Here is a 15,101-nt window from a genome sequence, read left to right as displayed (position 1 = left end):
AGACAGCAATTTGTCTACTTTCTCATTTACCCAGACAGTAACTGACAATCCTACCACCTTAAATGAGCAATTGCATGAGGAGTCCAGGGTTACCTCATTACTCGGCCACCTTTTTTACGTGAACACCCGTGTTCCTGTAGAAGACTGTGTTCCTGTAGAGACTGCTTCCTGTAGGACTGCGTTCCTGTAGAAACTGTTCCTGTAGGAGCAGTATGCAAACTTCGGGGAGGACTGCAATTGGACTGCGGTTGAGGTGCGCTTCACCGGTGTTCTGGTAGCCGAAAGCTTGGCGTATCAACGTGCCGAGGAAATCAGAAGAGCCACTCAAGTTTTGAAGTGGAGGTTGATGAATACATGCGCATAATCTAGCCGATTAGATTTTGAATCGGCGCAGCTCGTGGCGCGGGGGGTGAGCTGTCCCCGCCGGACCGTTGGGCGACGTCACCCATCATTCACCTGCATATTCACTCGCTGCCGCATTCATTCCCACAGATCTGCCGCCGCCCTTTTCGGTTAAACTCGTTTCTCGGTTGACGGGACTATCCTCACGTGCGTGCTGCGTGTTTTCTTTGTCGTGGCTGCCACCCGATCATCCGACTATACCATAACTAGCCGACGTGGCCAGTCAACTGGCCATACGGCTGCTCAACCATTCACTCTTACGCCATGCAAACAAATCAAAGTAATATTCATGCGATTTGATGGAGAGAAGGTTGAGACACTTACCTGCACGCGTCTGCACACGATTTTCAGTTTTTGGACGACGGATCTACCTGCTGCACGCGGCTTACACAGACCCGGAGGCTCATGGTTACAGGTTGCTGACGCTGGAGTGGATGGTTTTGCTTTCATGCGCCCGCATTTCATCTCGGATGGCGGTGCTGCGGAGGGTATTCACTCGAGCAGGTTGAACTGTTACAGGATCCCCGCGAGGGGTCTCGTCACAGTCCTTTCTCCTTGGGTGCATGCTGCACGCTGGCGGTTCTGGCTTCTCGATCACGATCCCAGCGCTCTTGATGCATATGGTATGAGATCTCGTCATTTGTTACCTTTGGAAATGGCTTGCCCGCGAGAACTCATCGATTTTCTTTGTGGGTGCAGGGACTTGGCCGCATGTCGACACGGGTGGTGGAGCAAGGTAACAGCATCGTGCATGGGCCCAAAAGAGGCTTGCATGCGTCCACACCAACCCGTAGTCATCAGATCTGCTCATGAAACGCATTCTGGGCCGTTCTGAGCTTCTACAGGAAGTTTCCTGTAGAAATACAGAGCTTCCTGTAGACAGGCAGCTCTTCCTGTAGAAATTTGCACCTTCCTGTAGAAACTGGCACCTTCCTGTAGAAAATCGCACCTTCCTGTAGAAAATCTGTGTCTTCCTGTAGGAGACTCAATTTATAATGAAAGTGCACATACCTTGAAGAACATAAGCATTCTTGGAGGAGGTGCTGGTGAGGTGTCCTGGCTGCATGATAAAGACTTTTGGCCTTGAGTTGAGAGGCTTCCTCTCCTCCATAGAACACCTGCAATCTGTATGCAAATAACTTATGGATCTTGTTTTTTCTTTTGTTTTTTATTCTTTTTTTTGAAAGATAGCAGGGGCGCCTCAAGGAGGTTTTCACCCGTGCCATCTGCCCTGAGCGCCTCAGAGAGGTTTTCGCTCAAGGATCTTTTTCAACTTTTTTCCCTTTTTTTTTTTTTTTTTTTTTTAAACAAAAGTAATAGGAGCGCCTCAATGAGGTTTTCACCCCTACTACCTGCCTTGGGCGCCTCGGAGAGGTTTTCACCCAAGGATCTTTATTTCTTTTTCTTCTTTTTTTCTTTTTTTCTCTTTTTTTTCTTTTTTCTTTTTTCTTTTTTCTTTTTTCTTTTTTCTTTTTTCTTTTTTTTTTTCTTTTTTCTTTTTTCTTTTTTCTTTTTTCTTTTTTCTTTTTTCTTTTTTCAGATCTTCTTTCCGGGTGTGCCGGAGGCAGAGGCAGAACCCTTCTCTATGACCAATACAGATTTCTCCATAGTTTTGATAAACTCTTGTCTTGAGATAGGTCTCCTGTAGATCTTCAATCGATGCCCATTGACAAGCATGGGAATGGCTTCCTCATCAATGGTTCGAATGAGGACAGATCCATTGTCATGGCATTGTTCCACTACATACGGTCCCAGCCATCTGGTTCTCAACTTCCCCTTGAAGTCTTTGAATCTGGAGTCATACAACAAGGCCCAATCTCCCGGCTGAAATTGCTTGTCATGGAGATGTTGGTCATGCCACACCTTCCTCTGAAGTTGAATCACTTCTGAGTGAAGGAGGGCCTGCATGCGGTGCTCATCCAGGCCACTCAGCTGCAGCAGCCTTTCTTGTTGTGCATGGCTGAGATCTAGGTCCAGCTGAGCTGCCATCCTCAAAGTGTTATACTCAAACTCAATGGACAGCAAAGCTCTCTTCCCATAGACCAGCTCATATGGTGTGAAACCGGTGGTGGTCTTCCAAGTGGTGTTGTAGGCCCATGTGGCCTCAACCAGGCGATCTGCCCAATCTTTTCTGCTGCTGCTCACCACTTTGGTCAAGATCCCTTCTAATGCTCTGTTGGTGACTTCCACCTGCCCATTTGCTTGAGGATGATAGGGAGTGGAAGTCCTATGCTTGATCTTGTGATGAGCTAGGAGATCTTCAACCAGGTTGGAGGTGAACTGGCTCCCTTGATCGGTGACCAGCTCTCTTGGGTAGCCAAACTTGTAGAAGATGTTCTCTCTTAGGAACTCGGCCACTTTCTCTTCTGTTGTTGCCTTGATTGCTTTGGTCTCTGCCCACTTTGTCAAGTAGTCAGTACACACAATGATGTAGGATCTTTGCCTCGAAGAGGGATTGATTGGACCAACAAAGTCCATGCCCCACTTCTCAAATGGCTCAAGAGTCACTTGAGGTTGGAGAGGCATCTCATCCCTTTGGGTCGGTTTCCCCATTCTTTGGCATTGGTCACACTGGCTGACATATCTTCTGACATCTTGATGAAGTGTGGGCCAATAGTAGCCTGCCTGCAGGATCTTGAAAGCAGTTCTCTTTGCTGCAAAATGTCCTCCACAAGGCCCATCATGACAGGTGAGGAGGATGTCAAAGACTTCCTCTTCCCTTACACAATGCCTTAAGATCTGATCGGGGCCAAGCTTGAACAGGTTGCCCCCGATCCAAGTAAATGAGGCACTTTTTCTGATGATTCTGCTCTTCTCTTTTGAAGAGAGGTGCGGAGGGAACTGAGCTGAAACAAGGTAGTTTGCTATATCAGCAAACCATGGAGAGAGTACTGAGATAGCAAACAGATGCTCATCAGGCATCTGGTCATCCACCGTCCCATCTTCATCTGCAGACAAATCCAATCTAGATAAAAAGTCAGCAACAACATTTTCTCTACCTGGTTTATCAACAATGGTTAAATCAAACTGTTGCAATAAAAGTAACCATCTAATAATACGAGCATTCACATCTGGTTTATTCATCAAATATCTAATAGCAGCATGGTCAGTATGTACAAATGTTTGATATCCAGTGATATAATGACGGAACTTGTTTAGTGCATGGACTACAACTAAGAACTCTTTCTCGGTTACAGTGTAATTCAGCTCTGCTTTGGACAAGTTTTTGCTAACGAAGTAAATGGCATATGGAAGCTTTTGCTCAACTTGTCCTAAGGCTGCACCTATGGCTTTGTTCGAGGCATCAGTGTGGATGTGGAAAGGTAGGGCCCAGTTTGGACCTCTCAGGATTGGTGCTGACACCAACTTGTCCTTTAACTCATTCAAACTCTTCTAACAATCGTCAGTCCACCTAAACTCCACATCTTTTGCCAATAGGCCAAACAATGGTGAGCATAACTTGTTGAAGTCCTTAATGAATCTCCTGTAGTATCCCGCTAATCCCAAGAAACTCATAACATCCCTGACCTTTTGGGGAGGTGGAACCTTCTTGATTAGAGCAATTTTGTTGGGATCCACCTGTAACCCTTGGCAAGAGATGGTATGGCCTAGCACGGTCCCTTCAGTCATTAGGAATTCACATTTTTCAGGGCTAAGGGACAAGTTCATCTCGATGCACTTGGTGAGGACTTTTCCCAAGTTGGACAATGCTTCCTGGAAGTTAGCCCCGTAAGGAGTAAAGTCATCCATATAGATTTCTACTGCATCATGGACCAACTCTGAGAAGATGCTCAAGACAGCTCTCTGAAAGGTAGCAGGAGCATTGCATAGTCCAAAGGGAAGGACTCGGTAGGCAAAGGTACCCCAAGGACAAGTGAAGGTGGTCTTATCTTGGTCTTCCAGGCTGATTTGGATTTGATTGTACCCGCTAAACCCATCCAGGAAAGAGAAGAACTTCTTTCCTGCCAGTCCATCCAACACTTGATCTATGAAAGGTAGAGGGAAATGGTCTTTCTTGGTAGCTTTGTTCAGCTCACGGTAATCCACACAGATTCTCCACTTCCCATTCTTTTTGGGAACCAACACTAGAGGGGACACCCATTCACTATCTGAGATGGGGTAGATGAATCCGGCATCCAACAGTTTCTGCAATTCTTCCTTGACAATGTCTTTAAGTGCTGGATTCATTCTCCTCTGAGGTTGCCTAACCGGTTTACAATCCTCTTTGATGTATATATGATGGGTACAGACCGAGGGATGGACTCCTTTCATCTCTTTATAACTCCAAGCAAAAGTATCTAGGTGGTTGGCCAACAGACTACACAGCTCCTTTTCCTGGGAAGGAGATAGGGAGGAGCTGATTTTCAATGCTTTCTCAGGGCCGAACTCCACATTCTTAACTCTGGGAGTGACAGGGTTGGTTGTACAAAGATCCACTAAGGTGCTAGCTTGGGCATCCTCCACCAATTTTTCTAAAGGTAGTGCACTGGTAGGTGGGTTTTGGATCAGAGTCTCAATCAAGTCATCCTCGGTTGGGGGGTTTCTTTTAGTGGTATCTAGGGTACACAGAGGTGCTGAATACACCTCGTCTTCTTCTCCTTCCTACAACCAGAGTGGTAAATCATGCTCTAAAGAAGGTTGGGCAGGAGGGTATAGGACGAGCTGCTTGGACATGGGACCATTTTTGATGGTCATGTTTCCTGCCCGACAACTTATGTAAGCATCTGCAGTAGCTAACCAAGGCCTTCCCAAGATGAGAGGATATCCAGTAAGCTTGGCCTTTGGTTGCAGAACCAGGAAGTCTGCAGGGTATTCCCAAGAATCGATGGAGACCATGACATCCTCCACAATCCCTTCGGGAGTCACGGTGGAGCGGTCTGCTAATTGCAGTACTGTTGAGGTCTTCCTCAAGGAACCCTGAAGATTGAGTTTAAGCATGGTATCCCTGGTCATCACATTGATGGCCGCCCCCAGATCAATCAAGTTGTGGGGGATAATGGTGCCATTGATGTGAACATCTACTACAGGACTTCCAGGATCTAGGTACTTTGGGCAGATGACTTGTCCTAGCATAAGGTCAGACAGTTGTCCTATGACATTGATAGTTGAGGCATCTTTCTTCCGTCTGCCTGGGTGTTTGAAACAATTCTCCTTAACCAGCTTGTTATATATTGGCACATCCTTGATAGCTTGGAGAAGGGGTATCTTCACACACAACTACTTGAGCTCTCCCAGAAGCTCATCCTCCTCTGGGTTGGGTTGTGTGGTGGCTGTTAGTCTCTCAGGAAAGGGTGGAATAGGCTTTGGTTCACTCTCCTGATGGTCTTCCTCATCCTCTGGGGGAGGAGGTTGGCGATCTGGAAGAGTCTTTCCAGATCTAAGATTGATCTCCTGGATTTCCACAGCATAGGTAGGGCATGAGGTCTCCCCAGTATATACCTGCGGAGCCTGTCTATTGTTGGGGTTCGGGTTCGGTTGAGCAGGCATCTGGGGTTGCCTTGGAGGAGCAGGAGGTAAAGGCTGAGGTTGAACTGGTGGTGGAGGCAAAATGGCAGGAGGAGTGTTGTATTGGGGCCTCCACCCCGACTGAGGTGCACTCCATTGAGGCTGTGACTGGGCATGTGAATGATAGGAATGTGAAGTAGGTTGAGTAGGGTACTGAGGTGGATAAGACCATGGAGGAGGCATGGACCAAGAAGGATGAGCAGGGGGACCCCAAGAAGGCATGGGAGTCGATTGGTTGGGGTTATAATAAGCTTGTGGTGCCCCTTGCATCCCCTGTTGATAAGGTCTAGATCCTTGTGGCCTCCTTTGGTTGATGAAGTAGAGAGGTTCAGTGGGGGCTTCGGTTCCTTGGTACATGGCTTTAAACCCAGGTAAGGTTGGACACTGATTTGTTGGGTGGTCCTCCACACAAACGAAACACACTTCAACCGAATGTAATGGGCATTCGTTCTTAGGGTGTCTTCTGGTGCACCTAGGGCAGAAGACAGCCAAGGCTCTCTCAGCTTCTTCTTTCTTCTGCTGGATCCTGAATGTGTCCAGCTGCATGGCAATGGTCTGTCTCACCTCACTCTTAAGATCTTCTAATTGGTTTGTAAACTCATGTTTGGAGAAAGGGACACCAGTGGAGAGGAGATTTCCTCTACCTCGTTTCCTAGCTGCCCTGGAATGATTTCTAAACACAGTCTTGATGTCCTCATAAGGCAGTTGGTAAATGTCCCCCCCAGCTAACATGTGAAGGGTGTCTAAGAGATCTTCAAGGACTCCTCGGAGTAGAACCAACTTGAGGGATTCAGGGTCAAGTGTGCACCTGGCCCGCTTATAGCTAAGTTGGAACCTCTCCTCATAATCCTCTAAGGACTCATCATTCCCCATGGTCATCTGAAAGATCTCTCCCTTGGTTTCCTTAGACCTACAGTAATCCCTATACTTGGTATTGAAGGCTTGCTGCATTTGAGCCCAAGTAGCGATGCTATTCCCAGGTAGTCCCATGAACCAGCGTAGTGCTGCATCCTTAAGGGTTGAAGGGAAAAGCTTCAGCTTTTGCTCATCTTCAGTATAGTCATAGGTTCTACAAAGGACAGCAAACTCAAACAAGAAGGTATCAGGATCCTCAGTGGTCAGTCCATGGAAGTGAGGCAAGGCGGAGGGGCTAATGTTCTTCATTTTCATCTCTCCATTGGTCTCTCGGATGGGGAAAGCTCCTTCTATTCTCTCATCTTCTCTTCTATTATCAGCCATGGCTTCAGATGGAGTGGTCTCTAACTCTTCTTCTTCTATAGGGTCTTGGTATATCTCAGGATGTTCACCTATAGGTTCCTCTGGGTCACTGTCACCAAAAAAGAGAGAAGGGTGACTCAGTGATGTGGTGGGGGTGTTTGGTAGGAATTTTCCTGATCTATCTCGGTTCCTACGAGGCATGAAATGGAAAGGACTTTTCCTTTTTTTTCTTTTTTTTTTGCTTTTGCTTTGCTTTTCTTTTAGTACCTGCAAAACTGAGACAGATTGATCTACACCTAACTATGAAAGATGTAAAATTAACTGAAAGCAGGAAAGAACTAATCTACTTTGCTCAAAGAAATTGCAGAAAGGAAATGCTAATCTATGAAAGCAGGAAATGCTAATCTATGAAAGCAGGAAATGTCTATGCTACTTTTGCAGAATGGAAATGAAGTAAACTACTAGCAGAAGGTAAGAGTACGAAAGTAGAAGAAAAGCAACAATTACTAATACTCTGACGCTTCCCCCGCAACGGCGCCAAAAAGATGGTGAGCTCCAGTATTGTAGCAATAATGCTACAACTCCTGGGGCTTCCTGTCTCTCATTTTATCAACCCGGTAGTTCGTACAAACTTGGAAGCGACGGTGCTATATGCACAAGTACTAGCTCTTGTCACAGCTGTCACTTGGTCAGCTGGCACAAGTCCGCTAGGGCTCAAGCCAACTTCTATAGGCTCTCAGAAGAAGCTTGCTAATTGATGGACGAAAGCTATTCTCAAAGGAAAACTACTCTACTTGACAAAATGGACTGAAAGCAAATCAAAGCATGTAAACCTAGGAAACCCTAATTTAACTAGTCTAACCTCTATAATGCAAAGAATGTGAATGAAACCTCTACCAATGCTGATGTTACCTCTAATAAGTGGAAATGCATGGATCTAAGCTACTTGCATCATAAAAGACATGTTTTTGTATTTTTCCCTTAGGTGGATGGAATGATTGTGATGTTGTGCTAACTAGGGTTTGGTTGTGCAGATGGGATGGAGAAGGAAGGAAAGCGTGGGACAGGTTGGGGAGGCTAGGAGAGGTTCCTAGGGATCCTTAGCATCCATCCACAGAGGTTCCTCACATTCAGAAGCTCGGCAACCGAGTGAGTGGCCTCCTACAGGAAGTCTGCAGGGGATCCTACAGGATACTCTGGTTTCTACAGGATGTCTACAAACGGCTACAGGATGACCTACCATGAGTGTTTGGCGTGATGGAGGAGTGATGAAACGGTAGGGGGAGATGTGTAAGGTAGGAATGAGGCTGGTGATGGCTATAGAAGTGGAATAATATGATAGGGAGTGAGTGTAGGGAGTAGGTTGGAAGATAGAGGACTAGGTCAACGAAAAGGGCTAGAGAATGAAGCTATGTGAGGAGTGAAAGACTTTGGGAGATAACAGAGCGGAGCAGGGGTCAAATATGTGTTTGCATGCGTGATCAAGATGGAGAATGAGGTAATGGAACGAGGGAGAGCAGTGTAAGTGAAACAAATGCTTATGACTGTCACCAAACCGAAAATGCATCAACCTAAACTACCTGTGCGTATAAATTCAATGAACAGCAATCCAAAACGCGAAGGAGAATGTGCATGAAGCTGTGATGAAGGCGTGCGTGCAGGTGTGAATCATGTGGAAAGGTCTATCATAACGAGACTATGTTGCAGCATGTATGAAGTGAAGAACTGCGTGTTTTTGTGGCTGGTATAGGCTGCACTCCAATCTCCAAACGGAGATGGCAGTGGAGACTTCCTCAACCTTTTTTGCTGGAGCTCCAATGTATTATCAACCTGCTAATCTAACTAACCAACCGAAAGCAATTCAACCATAAACTAGTCCTATCTATGCTCATGAAAAAGACTAATTCAACAACCGGTAATTCAAATTGCATGTGAAAATGAAAACTCAGAGTGCTGAAACGAAATGCAAACAACACTACAGCAGAGGGGATCTATGGCTCTCAGGTTGGGCCCTAACCTGAGAGCTATAGTCTCCTTAAGAAAACTCAGAGCTAGATCAAAATATGCCTTCTTTATTCATAATCTGATGTTATGCCAAAACTGGCTTACAACAAGAACTAACACCGAGCTGTGCTCCAAAATTACAATAGTAATGCGAAAGTTTCAACAACCTATCAAAGGCTACGGCCTCTATACTTATGCAAAACAGTGATCCAACAAGTGTCCTTGATTTTAGGAGCTCGGCTGTCCAACTAGAGTTTAACTGCTGATCCTGTAGGACAGTCATAAGTGTTGTTCCTGTAGAACAGTTGTAACTGCTGTTCCTGTAGAACAGCTGGCTGCTTCTAAGCTCGGAGGGGAGATGGATTGGAGCTCGGAGTTCTTGGTGGGAAACATGAGGAAGGTCCCAAGACTGTGGACATCCTCTCCTAAAAACCAGCAGTGCCACCTCGTTGTCTCCTTGTCTCCTTTTTCGTTGTCTTTTGCTCCCTTTTAATGCCAAAACCTGGAATCATAATGCATTAGTCACGTAGATAGAGTGCCTACCCTTCTTCCTACAAACAACATGAACAAACTAAGAAATGCATGCATAAGCAATAAAAAATGAATGGTTTGAGCAAGTATAATAGGCCAAAATGAGCCCAAATTGTACCAAAATTGGGGCTCATCAAGTACATCATTCATTACTCTCATGAAAGTAGCAAGAGCATTAGTTAAGCCGAAAGGCATAACCAACCACTCATACAATCACTGCTTCATTTTGAAAGCAATCTTCCATGCATCTTGCTCTACAACACTGACCTGATGATAGCCACTATGCAAGTCCAACTTGGAAAGATAAATAGCTTCTTCCAACTGATCTAATAAATCATCTATGCGAGGAAGGGGATAATGATTTTTGATCGTTATCTTATTCAGTGCTTGGTAACAAATGCACATTCTCCATGAGCCATCTTTCTTTCTCACCAAGACAATTGGAGACCCACATGGCAATGTGCTAGGTCTTATGAACCCTTTCACGAGTAGCTCGTGTACCTGCTTCTTGATTTCTTCATTCTCTAAAGTGAAAAACTTGTACATTTTGATGTTAGGCAATGGATCATCCTGCTGCAAATGAATATCATGTACTATTTCATTTTTGGTGGTAGACCTTTAGGTTCTTGAAATAGTATAACATATTTTGAAACAACTTTTCTAAATTAGCTTGCTATTTAGCATTACAGTCTTCAAATAAATTGGTTTTATTAGGTTTCTTTTACTTTACAACCATTAGAAAAAATTGCTTGCATGAATTTACAATTCTTTTCATCTGCCCTGAGTTTATGAGAGTATAATTATTCTTGAGTTTAAGAGCTCTTACAATATATTCAATTCCATCTTTAACGAGTTGATACTTGTTTAATGCTCTATCGAAAGTAGCTTTTCTATCATACAAGTAAGGAATTCCTAAAACAATTCCACATATATCCAAAGGAACAATATCTAACTCAACCTCCTCTACAAATGCTGACCCAAAAGAAAACCTAAGTATACATTGTCTAGTCACTTGTAGCTTTGCTTTATCACATAACAACCTAATGGATATGGATTCTTGTGAGGTGTGGTTAGTAATCCCAGCTTCTTTACAATTGCGTCAGAAATCAAGTTTACTTGTGAACCACTATCAAACAAAGTATCAATCTTTTGATGTTTAGAAATAACTCTAATATGAAAAAGCTCATGCCCTTTCCTCTCGTTTTCTTCATTATCAATATATTGTGTAGAATTACTAGTAGATGCTTCAGAATTTTTACCTTTTATACCTGTAGCTGCTATCATTGTTTCATCCCCTGAGTCTGACCCAAAATATTTCTGAATAGTTGTAGCAGTGTTCTTCTTTCTACCATTGTACTTCTTGGGTTTCAACTCCGGATTCAGAATCCAACAATGTTCATCGTCACACCCATCCTTCTTGAAGTGAGTGCATGAAGGCTTGGTCTTTTGTACAACATTTTTCTTCCTCTCTTTCCATTTCTGTTTTCTCTTTTCCTTTTTCTTGTTTGCAGTGGGTTTTGATGGTCCCCCAACTTCTGGGTTCACATTCTTGCCTCTAGCCTCTAGATGTGTAGCCTGAACAAATACCTCATCTATGCTAGTGGGAATAAACATGAGAATGATGTGCTTTAAATAGCTGTGTAGACCACTTATATACTTCAGAAAAGTTTCAGGTGAGTCTAAAGAAATTGCTAGAATCAAAGCTCTTTTCCTAAATTCTTGAGTGTAGCCTTATACACTTTGCCCTTTTAATTGGTGAAGAGTTTGCGAGCTCATCATAGCTTGCTGCATATAGGCTACTGGATAGAATTTCTTTTTAACTGCAGAAACAAATTCACTTCAGACAAAGAATTTTACCATGCTTCTTCATGTCAGCTTGTGTCCTGCCTTCCCACCATAACAAGGCAGTGCCTCCAAGGCATAGGCTAGCTAGCTGAATCCTTCTTTTCTGAATCAATGCTCTGCACCCTGCAATATACATCAATCTGTCTAATCCAATTATCCAACTTTTCTGCATTTAACTCTCCATCATATATTGGCAAATCAAATTTAACATCTAATTTAATCAAAGACATTTTCTTTTTATTTGCAGGGCTACTAGAAGGTGTGGGAAGTTTTTATTCTTTCCCTTTTCCTTTAGAGTGGTCATGGAGGAGAGATTCTTCTACCCCTTTATCTTGTTTGGAGTTTGATGAATCTTCATCTCTACCTTTCTTAAGTTCTCTCTACATTTCCTCTACCATGGCTCTCATGGTCAAGAAACTGTCCATGAACTGGGAGTCTGATTCCAAGGGACTTTCTTCTAACATTTTTCTCTTAGGATAGACTGTTCCAATTTCTAGGTTAGCTTCAACCAACTCTCCATCTGCTAATTTAAGCTTTGATCTAGTTAGCATTCAACAACAAAATCCAGCACAAGCTTGTCTAACCTTAGTAACCTAGTGCTCTGATACCACTTGATCTAGAATTGATCCAAGACAAACAATTAAGGTATTACAGACTCATGTGCATGGATGTACCTATGTTAGTTTATGCAACAGATCGATAAGATTGCAAAATACACAGGCACTGAAGTAGTTAGCGAAAACATAATAGGAAAACATGTAAACACAACAGGTTTAATAAGGAGTTTACCCAATACTCCTGGGCTACGTCTCCTGGTCCAATATTCAGTGGTGGCCTCTCTATTATGTTTTCAAATCAATTTTTTACAACAGTTAGCTCGATTTGAGTCTCGAAAAATATATATAAATTAGCAAGATTTTACTTTGGTCCCCCAAGTCTCTGGAGTACACTAACTCTCCTTACTAAAAACTCGACCTCTACTGGTCATAGTAGTATGAGCCCAATCTGAGACTCATAGATGATAGGCATATACAGAGGAGTTTGGTTGAACCTCTCAAGCCTTCTTTGGAGTACACAGACTCTCTAAGTGTATTTGGCTCTGTCTTATCTCTGGGCCGATGATGCCTTTGCTTCTACAGGTTAGCTCGGCTCCTTCTTTCTGCTCTTAGCTTTTTGCATCTAACTAACTCTGTTCCTTTCTCTGTCAGTTCGTGGATTTGAAGCCAATTTGCTTTCTGACTGTTCATTTCCTCTTCCTGGATTTTTGGTTTCCCTACCTCTGTCTCTCTAAATCCCTCTGTTCTGCGTAATCATCATTGTGTAATGCCTCACAGGGAGGTGGCCACCTATTTCGTAATGAACTGAGTGTCAGTTCTCTTGGAAATGTTTGAACGATTATTATTTCAATTTGCTCCAAGATTTCCCATGAAACACGAATCTTTGCCAACTAATCATCCATGTCAGACTTCAAATCCCATGTGATCTTGCTCTATAATGTTGTCAAATCTGGTCATTTATCGGGACGCATCTCCACCGTTGATCTGGGGCCACCAAATCCTATGGTTGTTGTGCATATCGGGCGGTTAAGTAGCTTGATGGTTACCCGTTCGATATGCACGGTTTTATCTATTTTTGGACACGTGTCACTCACTCTGTGGCATCGGACAGAACTTGGTTGAAACCACTTACCGCCTTGAAGCCCTTCCGATATCCTGCCTGTTTTTTCGAACACTGCTCTGACGGAACCGAAATAGTACTTTTATGCATTTCATATTCATTTCGGGTCCCGGCACTCGGGGTTTCTCTTCACTGAGAGGTTCACCCTGCAATATGTGATTAGCAACTTCATATCAGAAACTGCCTTCGTTTTCTTAAATTCTCCCCTGTCTTTATTGGTTGGTGCCAGTGTTCATCACCCTAGTTCGCCGCTCTGTGCGCTAGAACGTCAGACCTAGTTGATCCGCACTGACCGCCATTGCAACTGTTTGAGGATTCCTTCCGAAAAGCTTGATCTTTTAAAACTTTGAATCTTTGGCATGAATTCTACAGATTTCATGAAAACCTAGAGAGTTTTTTAGGATCCATTTCAGATTAATGGGAAGCAGAATAGAGTGAGTTTACCCTCTGGTGGTAAAAGGGTGAAACATATATTTGAGCTTGTGCACAATGATTTGTTTGGATCTGTGAAGGTTCCATCACTGGGTAAATCTGTGTACTATGTATCATTTATAGATGACTTCTCAAGGAATACATGGATATATTTCCTTATGAAAAAATCTGAAGTCTTTGACAAGTTTAAAGAATTTAGGGCTCTGGTGGAAAACCAGACAGAGAAGAAGATAAAGGTGTTGAGGATAGATAACTGTGGGGAGTTTTCTAGTAAGGAATTTGACGAATTCTGTAAGAAGTGTGGTATAGCATGGAAGAAGACTACTCCATATACACCTTAGCAAAATGGAGTTGCAAAAAGAATGAACAAGATGTTGATGGAAAGGGCAAGAAGCATGCTAAGTGGTGCTGAGTTAGGATAGGAATTATGGACAGAGGTGGTGGAGACAACATGTTACCTAGTCAATAGATCACGTTCATCAATGTTGGAGGATAAGACTCCACAAGAGGTATGGATTGGTAAGAAACCCTCTCTTTCACATCTGAGGGTATTTGGATGTGATGCATATGTACATGTTCCAAAGGAGAAAAGAACCAAGTTGGATAGTAAATCTTAAAAGTGCATCTTTATTGGGTATAAGGATGGTTTAAAGGGTTATAAGCTTTGGAACCTAGTAAAAAGGAAGGTTGTGTACAACCAAGATGTGGTGTTCAAAGAGGTGAAAGATGTTATTAAACATGAATATTGTTGGAAATAATACTAAGAAGGGGGTGGGGGGTGAATCAGTATTATCAAGTCAATTATTTCTTTTTCAAATTCAGATCATATACGCTACTTCAGTTAGTGAAAACCACATATATACGCAACTACGTATAAGGAAACCCACGTATACCATGCAAACTTATAAATTTACTTTATCTTACAAATGTTGATCATTAATCTGTGTATCAGAATCAAACAAACAGTAACCAGAAATAGTGAAATAGAGCAGAAGACAATGACACACAAGAACACAAGATATAAGGTGGAAACCCAATGTGGGTGAAAACCACCTGCTGCAATTCATCTCTATCTTCTTTTTAATTAGAAACTTCTTTTTACAATGATTCTATACTGGTGCAGTCCTTTACCAGTGCGCAGGTTGAAACCTGCAGAGAGCTACAACCCTCTCTCATTCTCCAGCTTCTCCTGGAAGGGAGCTACAACCCCCTTAGATCTTGCACTAGCCAAGATATTAGTACGTAGGTGATGGCCTACAGAAGGCTACAACCTTCTCTTTCTTCCAGGGACCACATTTCATAAATTTGCAAACTGGATCCATGAACATCAATCAATCATCAAGAATTTCTACATCAAACAATCTCCTTTTCACCAATTAGAATTGAATCAAGTAGACACTTCTATGAGAGTTGTACCCAGACCATAGTAACAGTAACCACACAACAATTTCTTAACCCAGAACACTGTAGAAATAAACAGAAGCAGC

The sequence above is a fragment of the Pinus tabuliformis genome, chromosome 1_1, assembly GCF_031772625.1.
Source record: "Pinus tabuliformis cultivar Carrire ecotype Pingquan chromosome 1_1, CPIR1, whole genome shotgun sequence".
Lineage (NCBI taxonomy): Eukaryota > Viridiplantae > Streptophyta > Pinopsida > Pinales > Pinaceae > Pinus > Pinus tabuliformis.
The sequence above is the reverse complement of the archived record's forward strand: the minus strand, read 5'-3'. Positions refer to the sequence as shown.